Source organism: Neofelis nebulosa, chromosome 2, assembly GCF_028018385.1.
Source record: "Neofelis nebulosa isolate mNeoNeb1 chromosome 2, mNeoNeb1.pri, whole genome shotgun sequence".
Taxonomy (NCBI): domain Eukaryota; kingdom Metazoa; phylum Chordata; class Mammalia; order Carnivora; family Felidae; genus Neofelis; species Neofelis nebulosa.
In genome coordinates, this window is record NC_080783.1 from 69,514,812 (window position 1) to 69,527,499 (window position 12,688).

The window sequence follows — 12,688 nt, forward strand, 5'->3', positions numbered from 1 at the left end:
ATTACAATCCTGACTATCTTCTAGCATCCCAGGAGGCAGCCCATGCAGTTCAGATGGGCTAGTGCTATCTGTCCCTTCCAGTTGCCAATGTTCCTATTTTCCACAGCTCACCCTTGCTTTTTCTCAGGTTGATACAACATGCCATGGGAAATCGCAAGCTCCGTGGCAACTGGGGAGATAAGAACGTCGTGTGCCTCGGCGGCCCCTTTTATCCAAGCATCTCCAAAGAGCTTTATAGAAATCTATTTTTTTAATCCTCTGGATACCCCCGTGAGATAGGTATTAGCCTAACTTCACAACTAGCACAGTGCAAATCAGGGGAGCATCTACCTGCATATCAGCCCCTGAACCCTTCTTGCTATTGGATATGGTGCAAGAAGAGAGCTTGAATTCTAAACCCGTTTCTGACAACGCGGGGAGCGAGTTGGAGTTTCCTGTTAGGAAAGTTCTGAATTCTCATAAAAGGGGGCTGGACATAAATACTTCTTAAAAAAAGAGTGAAGAAAAACAGAAATATAAATAATATAATAAATGTTTGAGGTAACAGTTATATTATAACAGGCCTGATCTGGAACTTCGTCACCAAGAAATCCTTATCTTCTCAAACTTGGTACTCCAAAGTACATTTTTTTTTAAATTTCTTTATTTGATAAACAAGTTGCCACAAGAGTAAAAGCAAAAGTAGGGGTTAACCAATTAAGGTTTTTGAGTCAATCTCAACTCAGTAGAGAGCTACCCAACATGCAAAAATCACCTTCTTACTTTCAGGAAACTTAGAATCTAAGAGGAAAGAGAAAAGTATAGTTAAGCTCACCAACATAAATGACATGCTCATCATGAATATAACCTGCTACTGTTAAAAGTTATCTTTTGAGAATTTTACTATCTGTAGTGATAGAACATTGAATAAAATGTCTCTTTTTATCATGCTGTTTGTGGAATTCTGTCCTTGTATATTCACACCTAATAGAAAAATAAATTCTTAACTAATATATTATTTTCTTATTAAGACGTGATCTTGAAATACTATGGAAGGTTCTGTATCTATATCTCTTGCTGAGATACCCAGGGGCACGGCGGATATAATATTGTCATTGTCCTTTGGAACTCTACATTTCATATGTAAAATTTTGTTTTAGCATCAAGTTTTTTTTTTTTATTGTCAGTCATTTGTCAAAATATATCCAATTTTCTTTAAATTTTCTCTTATTTTAGATCAATCTGACTTAAAATATTCTGTGCCACTCAGTGGCCAAATATTTCAGAACCTAAATAAATGTCTAACAAATGAATTATCAAACCAAAACTGTAAGAAGACCTCCCTTCTTTTCTCTTTATTTTCTTCAGAATCTGAGCTTTTGGAGAAAAGCAAGTAAAGCACAATGTTATCTTAGCCTATCAATAGATAAGCTGTATTCTTCTCTAAGCAAGGGGATTTCCTGACAGTAAGTTAGGTCCTTGGAAAGAGACTTTCACTCTTGAGCCACTAGGGTCCCATTAAATACATATATATATATATATATATATATATATATATATATATCTCACTGACTGGTGCCTTCCACTCAGTTTGAATTTTTATTTTTCCCACTTCTATCAGTAAAACCACTTGGCCAAGCATCCTTAATATATTTGCATTTATAGATAAATTTTATATATCTATATCTATATCTATATCTATATCTATATCTATCTATCTATCTATATATGTGTATCTACTCTACTCAGAAAATATTCTAAGATACACATAAAGAGGATACTAAGGATGAGAGAAAATAAAGAAAATATATTAATGTCTTAGTTACTCACAGGGAAAAACATACTTTGCTTCTAGTAATGATATTGATTATACTATTTTAGTGAATTTTACATAACTGGATATGCTTCCTTATTTTTGGAAATCTTGTTTAAAGTCTTAGTTTAAACTAAGTCCAAAAACTGACCCTAGATTCGGTTTATTTTGATACTTGGTTTTAATTATTACTATAGCTGGAAATAATACCTCACAAAGTTATTATAAAAGAAATGCTTTTATGAAATCGTTATACTGATTTTCAAATTCCATCCCAAAATACACCAATATTTTAATTTAAATGTTGATAATAAATTTCCATCTGTTTGATGACAATTCCTTTTGCATTTAGTTGGATTGAGTAGCCTTTTAACATATTGTTTTAAGTTTAGTTATTTATTTTGAGAGAGAGAGAGAGAGAGAGAGAGAGAGAGAGAGAGCAAGGCAGGGAAGGACAGAGAGAGGGAGAGAGAATCCCAGGCAGGCTCCGCACTGTCAGCACAGAGCCCGATGTGGGCTTGAATTCACAAACCATGAGATCATGAGATCATGACCTGAGCCTAAGTCAGATACTTAACTGACCGAGGCACCCAGGTGCCCCATGCTTTAATATTTTTAATGAATAGCTTCAATATTGCTGAAATGCTTTAGGAAATTTCAAAACATGTTAGCAAATTTTCTTCTTAAGATTATTTTCTTTTCAAGTGGAAAAAGATGCATCTTTAGAAAGGATATATCACTTTGGCCACAAAATCCCAAAATTACATATTATCTCCAAATGCCTATTTTCAAAATTTATTGTTTATATATTTTTATAAAAATGAAGATTTTTTTAAATTAAAACATCTTTATTTTAAAAGATATAATTATGGGCACCTGGCTGGCTCAGTTGGTTAAGTGTCCAACTCTTGATTTCATGACTCTCAGGTCATGATCTCATGATCTCATGATTGGGGCTCCCTACATCCAGCTCTGCGCTGGCAGCTCAGAGCCTGCTTGGGATTCTCTTTCTCTTTCTCTCTGCCCCTCCCACAATTGCACTCTCACTCAAATAAATAAATACACATTTAAAAAAAAAAGAGATAAGATGAGTGTTTTTTTATTCTTTTGGGGGAAAAAAGCCAGCTAATTATCACACCATTGGAGCCACTTGTCATCATCAATGAATTTGGAATACTTACCTCTTTTATAAAATAAAGACATATAGTACATTTTTTCTAGGAACTTTTTCATAAGATAACCAGTGAACATTTTCATGGCATTCTTCATGTCATTCAAAATTACTATAAAGATTCTACCTTTTAAGTGGATTGTTTATATGAGAATAAACTCCATTTTTTAAAAAAATCTTACAGTATGAAAGCTGTGATTTGTTATAATACACTGAAGGCAAACAGCAGTGTGAGGCCATCTCTTTCAACTACATTGTGGAAACTCATTCTTTCCCCAGGATGGAATGCATAGGAATAAACCCCTCTCTTTGGACCAGTGTTAATCTTTAGAAAAGCATAATTTCCTTTGGTTTATTAGATGAAAATAAATTTCATTACAAGACTTGATATTTTTCTATATCCTAATAGAATGGCTTGTCCACTTTGGAGACCACCATTCTGAACAGCCACGGGATGGGGTGGGGATGGTTAGGAAGACAGGTGTCTGAATAGAATTTTAGTTGAGGCTAAAGCAATCATATCAAACAAAAATAGCATTGAATAAATGAACATGGTCACAAGCATTAGGAGAATTCAGTACATTGGCTGGTCATAAAATTGGTATATAGAAGTCAATAGATTTCTCACATACTGAGGATATATTGGATTAGAAAATAATGACTAAGTTGTCTTTTTTCATATTTACAACAAGACATAATACCGAGAATAAAACCTAAAGAGAATTGTGCAAGACCTATATTTATAATATTGTAACACGTTCTGAAGGACATAAAAAAGAAAACTGGAAAAGTGGAAAGAGCTACTTGGTTCCTGGATAGGACTACAGATGCCTGTGGATTTTCAAACAGTGTTGCCTCTGGGAGAAGCAATTCAGAGATGGGACAGTTATTTTTCAATGTCTATCTAATAGTTTGTTATCTGTGTACAATTATTATTTTAAAATAAACATTAAAATAGCTTATTCTTATGATTTGCTTATACTGTATGGCAGGTAGGGTTCTAAGTACTTTACCCTAATTAACTCACCCCTTGAATTGAATACTATTATTCTTATTTTCTAGATTAAAAACTGAGGCACAAATAATTTATTTGCCATAGGTCACATAGCCAGTGGCTGGAATTTTGATCAACAGCCTAAGCTTTAAACATTAACATGTACTTCCTTTCTGGAATAAACATCTTAAAAATTATTCTTCCGAAATTTGAGGTGACTTTAATAATTCAAAGTGAACAAAGAAAATGTATACTTACGAACATGTTGTTTAGATGTTATAAATATTGAAGACACAGTATGTAACTTTGCTGCAATACCTCCCAGGTAAGCACACATCGTTCCACAGACCAACAACAATTTGGTTTTATAACCAAGTTACGTCCTGTGTTTCATGAGAATCCATGCAACGCTGAGTCTGCAGAAAATGAGTCCTTGTATTTAATAAGGAAAGAAAATAGAAAATCCACAAACTTTGTCTTAAAATGATTTCTCATTGTTTCTTGACACGGAACCCCCTCCCCAGCCAATCACATACACTTTTTCCTGCCTGGAGGGCTTTTCTATGAGGTTTTCCCCCAGTCCCACACGTTCACAACCAATTCTGCTCACCTGTAAGATACAGGCTAGTCCCCCTCTTCCACAAAATCTTAACAGAGTAACACATTTGATGATTATTTTTCTCTAATATAAATTTCTTATTATACTGAAATATAGCCTGAGATATACCTGGCCATTCTTACTCATATTCTATTCTTTTCTTAGAAATATTTTCTAATTTTAAAATATATGTAATGTGATTTCTCTTTTTTCTAATTTGTATCAAGTTCTGGAAATGGTTTAATTTTCTTTTATATTTCCTATATGACCCAACATAGTGTGGAACTCAATTATTATTTAATAAATATTTATTAACTGTATTTTGTGTACATATCTGCTAGTTATTGAGGTTTTTAGAAAATGAATAAGATGTCATTGCTTGTTTCCTGGGAACTTAGAGGTTTGTAGAGGAGATATCTGAAAGTTAAGCATAACAGTAATTATGTGAAAGGACCAATTCGATATCTTAGTGTATGTAGTTAGCCCAAGGCCATCTTCTTTACCTAGTTTCCTGGACTCCTGATAATACAATTTATCTGAGTGCATCAAGTGTTTTTTAAGAAAGTTAAAAGTTGTTTTTTTCAAAAACACCATGACGTGTAACGTTTAACTCTAAAACTAAGTCAGACTTATATGATGTGTAATTGTTTCATAGTGCTCATTTTTGACCACACTCTAGAGGTTGAGCATTCAACTTGTGTTTTTCCAACTCTTTTTTGTCTATGATTCCAAATACTTATGTTTTGTTCTTCCTTTTAAATCATGTAGCCTGAATTCCAGATGGTTAAATAATGAAGCAGCATATATCAAAATAAAACACAATTTATTTCCTTTGTTTTCTTGGGTATAACTCCTGGTACAAGTTATGGGCTATTATTTTAAACAAACTCAATGTGTGTGTGTGTGTGTGTGTGTGTGTGTGTGTACAGGATAAAATAAAGTAGGAAGCTTGTGTTTTAGAAATATTTTATACAGTATTAATAAATGGGGAAATCAATTGTTTGATCTGTTTTTTACTATGTACTTTCTATATACCATACACAAGCTATTTTGAGCATATGGAATATTTTTGAAACTGTCAAGCAGCATGATGCAGACAACAAATTGTACATGCTGAAATTGGTAATATTCTGCAAAGGAACAATGCAGTGAACCATCAACATAGGATACTGCTGCTAATGAGTAGAAAATTCCACGAGACTGGCTGCCATTTTGTCCATGTAGCTTTTATTTGCCCTGAAAATGTGTCTCCTATGTACGTATCTACACATCAAAAAGAAATATTTGAAAGTACAGAAAGACATGAAATTAAACTCACATAAAAGTGAGTTTCCTATTAACTCCGGCTGCTTTCTTCCATAAAACTAAATACTAAACTTTCTAGTTATCTATCAACAAAAAATGACTTCTACTATCTTCTCATTAAGAAAGGTAAGGAATTTAGCTTGCTAAATTATCTTTTTCTTAAACTCCAAAGTTTGTGAAATATTTTTCTTTTTAGTTATATAGATTACACCATAAAAACTTAAACTTTTACTTCTTGATCCATAGCTTTTTGGTGTTATATATAACTCCCCTATGCATAAGAAGACATTAACACTCCATCTCATTCTCCATCATCGTTTCTCTAACCCCTCCCAATTTTTGTTAGCTCTGTCATGAGTATGATGTCGCCAGTTGTACATTTATTTCATTATTTATATATATATATAGTATAGTACAACAAAAAATATATTTTATGTATATTTATATACTGTAATTTAGTTTTCTATACTTCATATCTACTTAATTCTGAGATCTGGTAATGAATAGTTTTTGAAATATAGTTATTATTAAAATAATAGGGAGTACTATAGAGTACAGAATACAGTAAATATTGGTTCCATAAAGAAGCTGGTACAGTTTTTTGAGCTAAATCTATTTTTTTAGAGAGGGTAAGCTAAATGTCAAAGTCAAACATGTTTTATTTTCTTATACCCCAAAACTTTGGAGCTATGACTTTCCTGGATAGCAAGAGTTTTTAATCCTATGGTTTTACCATTAACATTGAAAATAGAAATATAGGGGTGCCTGGGTGTCTCAGTCAGTTAAGCATCAGACTCTTGACTTCAGCTCAGGTCATGATCTCACGTTTTGTGAGTTTGAGCCCCACATCGGGCTCTGCATTGATAGCACGGAGGCTGCTTGGGGTTCTCTCTCTCTCCTTCTCTCTCTGTCCCTTCCCCACTCATGTGTTCTGTTTTTCTCTATTTCAAAGTAAATAAATAAGCTCAAAAATTTTTAAAAAATAGAAATATATACTCTTTGCACTACTGGATGAGTGGTGAAATTTGAAGACACTTCTTTAAGGGACTCAAAGCACTCCTAGATAAGACCAGTATATTTCAGATCTCCTATCTTCCTCTTTCTTAAATTTCATTTTCATTGTCTAGGAATATTTTTTTAAAGAGTGGATGAGTAGTAAATTTCTGGGAACTTGCATTTCCAAAAAAGTGTTGTTTATTTTACTGCGCCCCCAGTGGTATGCCAGAATTGACTCATAGCAGCTCACAAATGCTGACTGTTTAGCATCTCTTCCGAACCCTGTGACCTCACTTTGGTAGCTTGAAATTTCCCATGATAGGAGTGTTTGGCTTATGTATGTATGTACGTATGTATGTATGTATTTACTTATTTATTTATTTACAGTACTGGTTGTTAAGTTTGGGGCTTATTTATTTATTCATTTATTTATTTATTTTGAGTACTGTTTGTTAAGCTTTTTTCTGCATACCACTTCACTCACCAGGTTGGGTATAGAATTTTCAGTTCAAAATTACTTTCCCTATATATTGAGAAGCTCTGGAAAACATTTTTCTACTGGTTACATATTTCTTCTGTTCTCCTGTATATAGTTTTTTTTTTTTCTTTTTAGAATGCCTTGAGTCTTAGTTACTCCATGAAGGCAAAGATTCTCATTCATTACCATGACAAAATCCATGAGGACAATATGTAGTACATAGTAAGCACTCAATATATATAGTTGGCTAATAAATTAATTAAATTCTGTTGAAGAACATTTGCCCTTCTAGATTTATTTTATGTGACTTTTTATTTTTTGTTCTAGTATTCAATCTTTTTTGTTTAAGTGTTCAATCTTTTTGATGTTTTATTCTATGTTCATAGAATTTTTCAGTAAATTTAGTAAATTTATTATTATTACTATTATTATTATTATTATTTCAGCCATCAGTTCAATTTCAGAACTATTTCCTCTTCTCTGTTCCTCTTCCATAGAAGCAGTTTCTTGTATAATGATGCAATGTTATCTCAATGCTCTTCGAGAGGTACCTTTGGAATTCTTTTAACATCCTTTTCTTTCCATTTTCTCTGCTCCTACTGATCCTAGTATTTCTATTTCTTTATCTCAGTCTTCTTCTTTCAAACTATTGATAATTCCTAGGTCTTATGATTCTTTAGTGATTATTTTTCATTTATGAGTGGAGAACTAATTTGATTAATATAGATAGTTGATGTGGGCTTCTCTTACTACTACTGGCCCTTCACCTGACTTAAGAGTACTGACCACAAAACCTATGTGAGTGGATAGCTTGTTAATAACTGGAAGACTTCTTTTTGGTGTAGCAGACAAACCACTTGCCACACCACACTGCATTCTACCTATCAATTCTAAAAAGTTCTAACCTGGAAAATCAATATCAATTCTAGGATGTATACAGAGAGATGATAGATAGATGGATGGATGGATAGATAGATAGAAGATAGATTTGAATAATATTTATGAATTAGCTGGACCTTCTTTATCATAGGTTTGATTCTGTATGCTTTCACTTTTTAAAATTTTTTTTAACATTTATTTATTTTTGAGACGGAGAGACAGAGCATGAATGGGGGAGGGGCAGAGAGAGAGGGAGACACAGAATCGGAAGCAGGCTCCAGGCTCCAGGCTCTGAGCCATCAGCCCAGAGCCGACGCGGGGCTCAAACTCACGGACCGCGAGATCGTGACCTGAGCTGAAGTCGGACCCTTAACCAACTGAGCCACCCAGGCGCCCCGGTATGCTTTCACTTTTAAGAAATTATGCAAAATGATTCGTCCTCTGATCTTCTTGTCCTCCTTTTTTCTATAGCTTATACCTCAGAATTTTAAAGCAGTTTTTCATCTCTGTACTACTTTATATTCATTTCAATGAGTCTTAATGAAAGAAATTACAGTGTGTGCTTAGCTCTCTGTCTTGAATCCTATGGTTGGTTTGCATCTTAATAACTTCGTCAAAAACAATTTAAATTCTGACTTTTGGGAAGATTTCTCACTTAAAAAAGTAGATCTCTGGTATGGTATTAAGTAATTGTGAGGAACACAGTTTGAATTACCAGATTTGTGGCTAATAATATTATATGCATATTCCAGGATACAGCTGCAAGTGAAAATTATCTATAACACATCTTATGATCTCAAAATCAATACCTTCTTGGGAAAGGTGGGATGAAGGAGAAGAGTTTGGCAAGTGATTCTCACACTTAAGGAAAACTGTCTAATATCAAAGTCTTATGTAGTTCATTTAAATGTATGACATTGGGCTCTCATGTGGGAAAATGAAGGAATAGATGTGTTTTAAACATAGTGTGTTAAATTTAATAATAGAAAATCAAAGCTATTTCCTTTGGAAATCTTTTAGTCTATTATGGATATTTAAGTAACTATAACTGCTTAGTGAGTTAAGACAAGAGAAGACTTAACTAAAACTTCTAAATTATGTTTGGTTGCCTATTGTGATTAGACACAAGAAGGAATTATTGGCTATTAAGATTCTTTATCGGCCCTGCTTCTTGAGTTCCTGGAACTTTTCCTCTTTTAATAAGTACACTTAGCTTGAACTTAACAATGACAAATGACCATTGGCATATCTGTCTATTTCCAGTAATTGAGCAGGCATTCTATACCTCCATGTACTATAGATTTGTGGTGTTATAACAATCTAATTATATTACTGCCCCTTATTTACAATGCTATCTTCGGATTGTGATGTCTCTTTGGCTTCTGGAAAATATGTAAGTTGATTACTTAATCCACACGGTACGTACACAATTTTCTTCTGGATTGCTGCCACAATCAACATGTTCAGAAAATGAAAACTTTTAGATATCTAAGAGATCTGAGTCTCTAAAGTTTTGGTTCAGAGAGAATGGTTCTTTGATCACAGTACCAGATTGATCAACCCGGGCTAGTTATCATTTCTAAGTTCAGTATCTTTTTTTCACCTATGAAACAAGAGAATTGTATTATTATTTTGCATACCTCTTAGCTTTAAAATTCCGTGATTATAGGAATCAAAGATGGTAACATGTACAATAATAATATACTTATGTATTAACACATAATGTAAAAACCTAAGAAAGATATTTAAATTTGGATGTGTTGACTTACATAAGTTTAAAATTATGAGAATAACCCTGGTTTAGTGCTAAAATTTTACACTTGGGAGCTGGTGAAATGATATTAATGTAAAGCCTTCTTGAAATACTCTTCTTCAATTTTGGCAAAAAGTTAATGACTTTTCAGTGTATTACTATAGATATATTAAATGCCAAAAGTGATTAATAAAAGTTGAAATCAGCTAGTAATTTCATTAAGTGAAATGGGAAATCAGTAGCACAAAAGGTGAAAAGTAAATGCCTCTTTCATGTTCTCATTTAAGTCATAAATAATGCAATTAGAGCTTTGTCTTAAATGTTTATTGAGACCACGCTCTCTCATTGAGAACTTTCAGACTTTGCTCTCCTTGTGCTTAAATGTTCAATTTCATTAATATGGTTTTGGCATGAGTAATAAAGTATAAATATTTTACAGAATCAAAGTTCTAAGAAAGGACTTATGAAACAGTTGGTGTATTTCTTAAAGTAGTTCCCTCCAAATTAATTTAAATTGGCTCTGGAATGAGCACTGAAAATTTGCTTAAGGACCATAAGAAAAAGGTAATTATAAATGGCAGAGCATCCGACTTAGGGGAGCTGTCTGGTGGGGTGTTTGGTGTTCATCCAAGTTTTCTCTAACAACTTTATTAATTATCTGGAAGAAGAAATAAACAGCATGTTAATTAAATTTGCAGCTGATAATAATTGGGAAATGTTGCCAACTCTGATGCAAAAAATAAAGAAAGAGAAAAAGAAGAAAGAAAGAGAAATAATAAAAGGAAAAATAGATTGGGTTGATATATGTTCAGACTATAACAAAACAAGAAAGCAATGACAAATATGATAGAGGAAAATGAAAGAATAAAGAATCCTAATCATAAATCAACGAAAAGAATATATTAACAAATAATTTTAAACATTTAAATTGTAGCTGGTAATATAAATATTATAAGCTTAAATATGCCATCTGTAATGCATTCATATCATAAACATATGGATAATCAATGATTTTACTCAAGAAAAATAAAGCCCTAACACAAAAGATATAGGAAATCTTGGAGTTTGAGATTTGGGGAGATGAATATGATAACCAGAGTAAGAGTATTTATCAAACTAAATCATATTTAAGCTTTCTTCTACTTAATCTCCATCTGAAAACTCTACTGCCAGCCTTTACATTGTCTTTACCTATTCTTTAAGGCAGACAATTGGGATTTTAAAAAAATCCTAATTTGTTAGCCTTTTGAATGTGAAATGTATTGTGTAGTATTTATCAGGCACACTCTCAAGGTTCTTTGCTAACAAAGAGTAGTTTTTTATCGTGTATTCAAACCTAAATAGCCATGAATTAGAAGGGAGATGAGGAAAAATGGCAGACAAACTTTAAATGAAAACGCAGTTCTTTCTTTTCTTATTCTCCATAATCTATTGTTCTCCTCGTCATGATATCCAATTGCAGGAACACTTCATAGATTCAACTTTTATAGTGTCTTACAAATAGATCCTTTACACTATTTATCATTACAGTATATGTTTATTTATCTGTGCCTCTTCACTATGTGGTGAGATCCTTAAGGGCAGAAACCATATCTTAAACATCTTTATAATTTTCAACATCTAGAGCCATGTTTGATATCTAATAAATGTTCAAGTAAAGTTAACTGGATGAATACATGTTACATGATATTTGGGAAACTTCTCTTGGCTACATATTAGTTCTGTGATATTGAAAAGACTTTTAACTTTCTGAGCCTCATTCTTCTTATTCCTAAAAATGGAGAAAATTTAAAAACTGGAGAAAATAATATCCTATTTTACATGGATTGGGAATAAATCCTGTATATAAAATACAGTGTTTAGGGGCGCCTGGGTGGCGCAGTCGGTTAAGCGTCCGACTTCAGCCAGGTCACGATCTCGCGGTCCGTGAGTTCGAGCCCCGCGTCAGGCTCTGGGCGGATGGCTCGGAGCCTGGAGCCTGTTTCCGATTCTGTGTCTCCCTCTCTCTCTGCCCCTCCCCCGTTCATGCTCTGTCTCTCTCTGTCCAAAAATAAATAAAAAACGTTGAAAAAAAAAAAAAAATACAGTGTTTAGCCCATAAAATTTTACCTCCCTTCCTCTTCTTAAAACTTGTAGTTTTCTTTTTAGATTTTATCCAAATTTTATGTTCAACTCTATATGCATTGTTAAGTAGGTGTTAAGTGACTTACCTTGACTCTTCATAATGATAATATGTAAAAAGATCTTATGATTTATGTATTTGGGAATTTTAAGACAATTATTACTTAGAATACTCTATGACCACTCCATAAAAATACACATCACCATAAAATAACTGCGTATGGAGTATTTAATCCTGAACTTCTAAAGATGAAAAGTGAAAGTAGTTACAATAATCATTATTTTCAATTTTATGTAGTTAAGTGGTTTTACACAAAAAAAATTAGCCTTCCAAATGACATAGTTATAATGCGTTAATGGTAGCATAACGTGTTATTACATTATGCAACATAATTTCATGGATATTATGTATGGCATTTTAGAAACTCATGTACTTACAGTTATTAGAAGATACTCAATTTTTTCAGACCATATTCTTCTTAACCCTATTACTTAATGTAATCCTTGAGTGGTTTCTCTGCCTTTTGATGAGGTCTTTGTATGGATTGTATAACCTATTTTCTAACAATTTAACTTACTGTTCCCCAATTTCTTCATTATT

The 12,688-nt window shown here is 32.9% G+C and overlaps 1 long non-coding RNA gene across 1 annotated transcript in view; it reads right to left on the minus strand.

Moving 5' to 3' along the window:
• Window positions 1-4,226: 4,226 nt before the first annotated feature.
• Window positions 4,227-12,688, minus strand: part of LOC131503627 (uncharacterized) — a 32,634-nt gene continuing 24,172 nt past the window's right edge. Inside the window, exon 3 of the long non-coding RNA XR_009257496.1 lies at window positions 4,227-4,373. This is a non-coding gene — a long non-coding RNA (uncharacterized LOC131503627). The remainder of the gene's footprint in view (window positions 4,374-12,688) is intronic.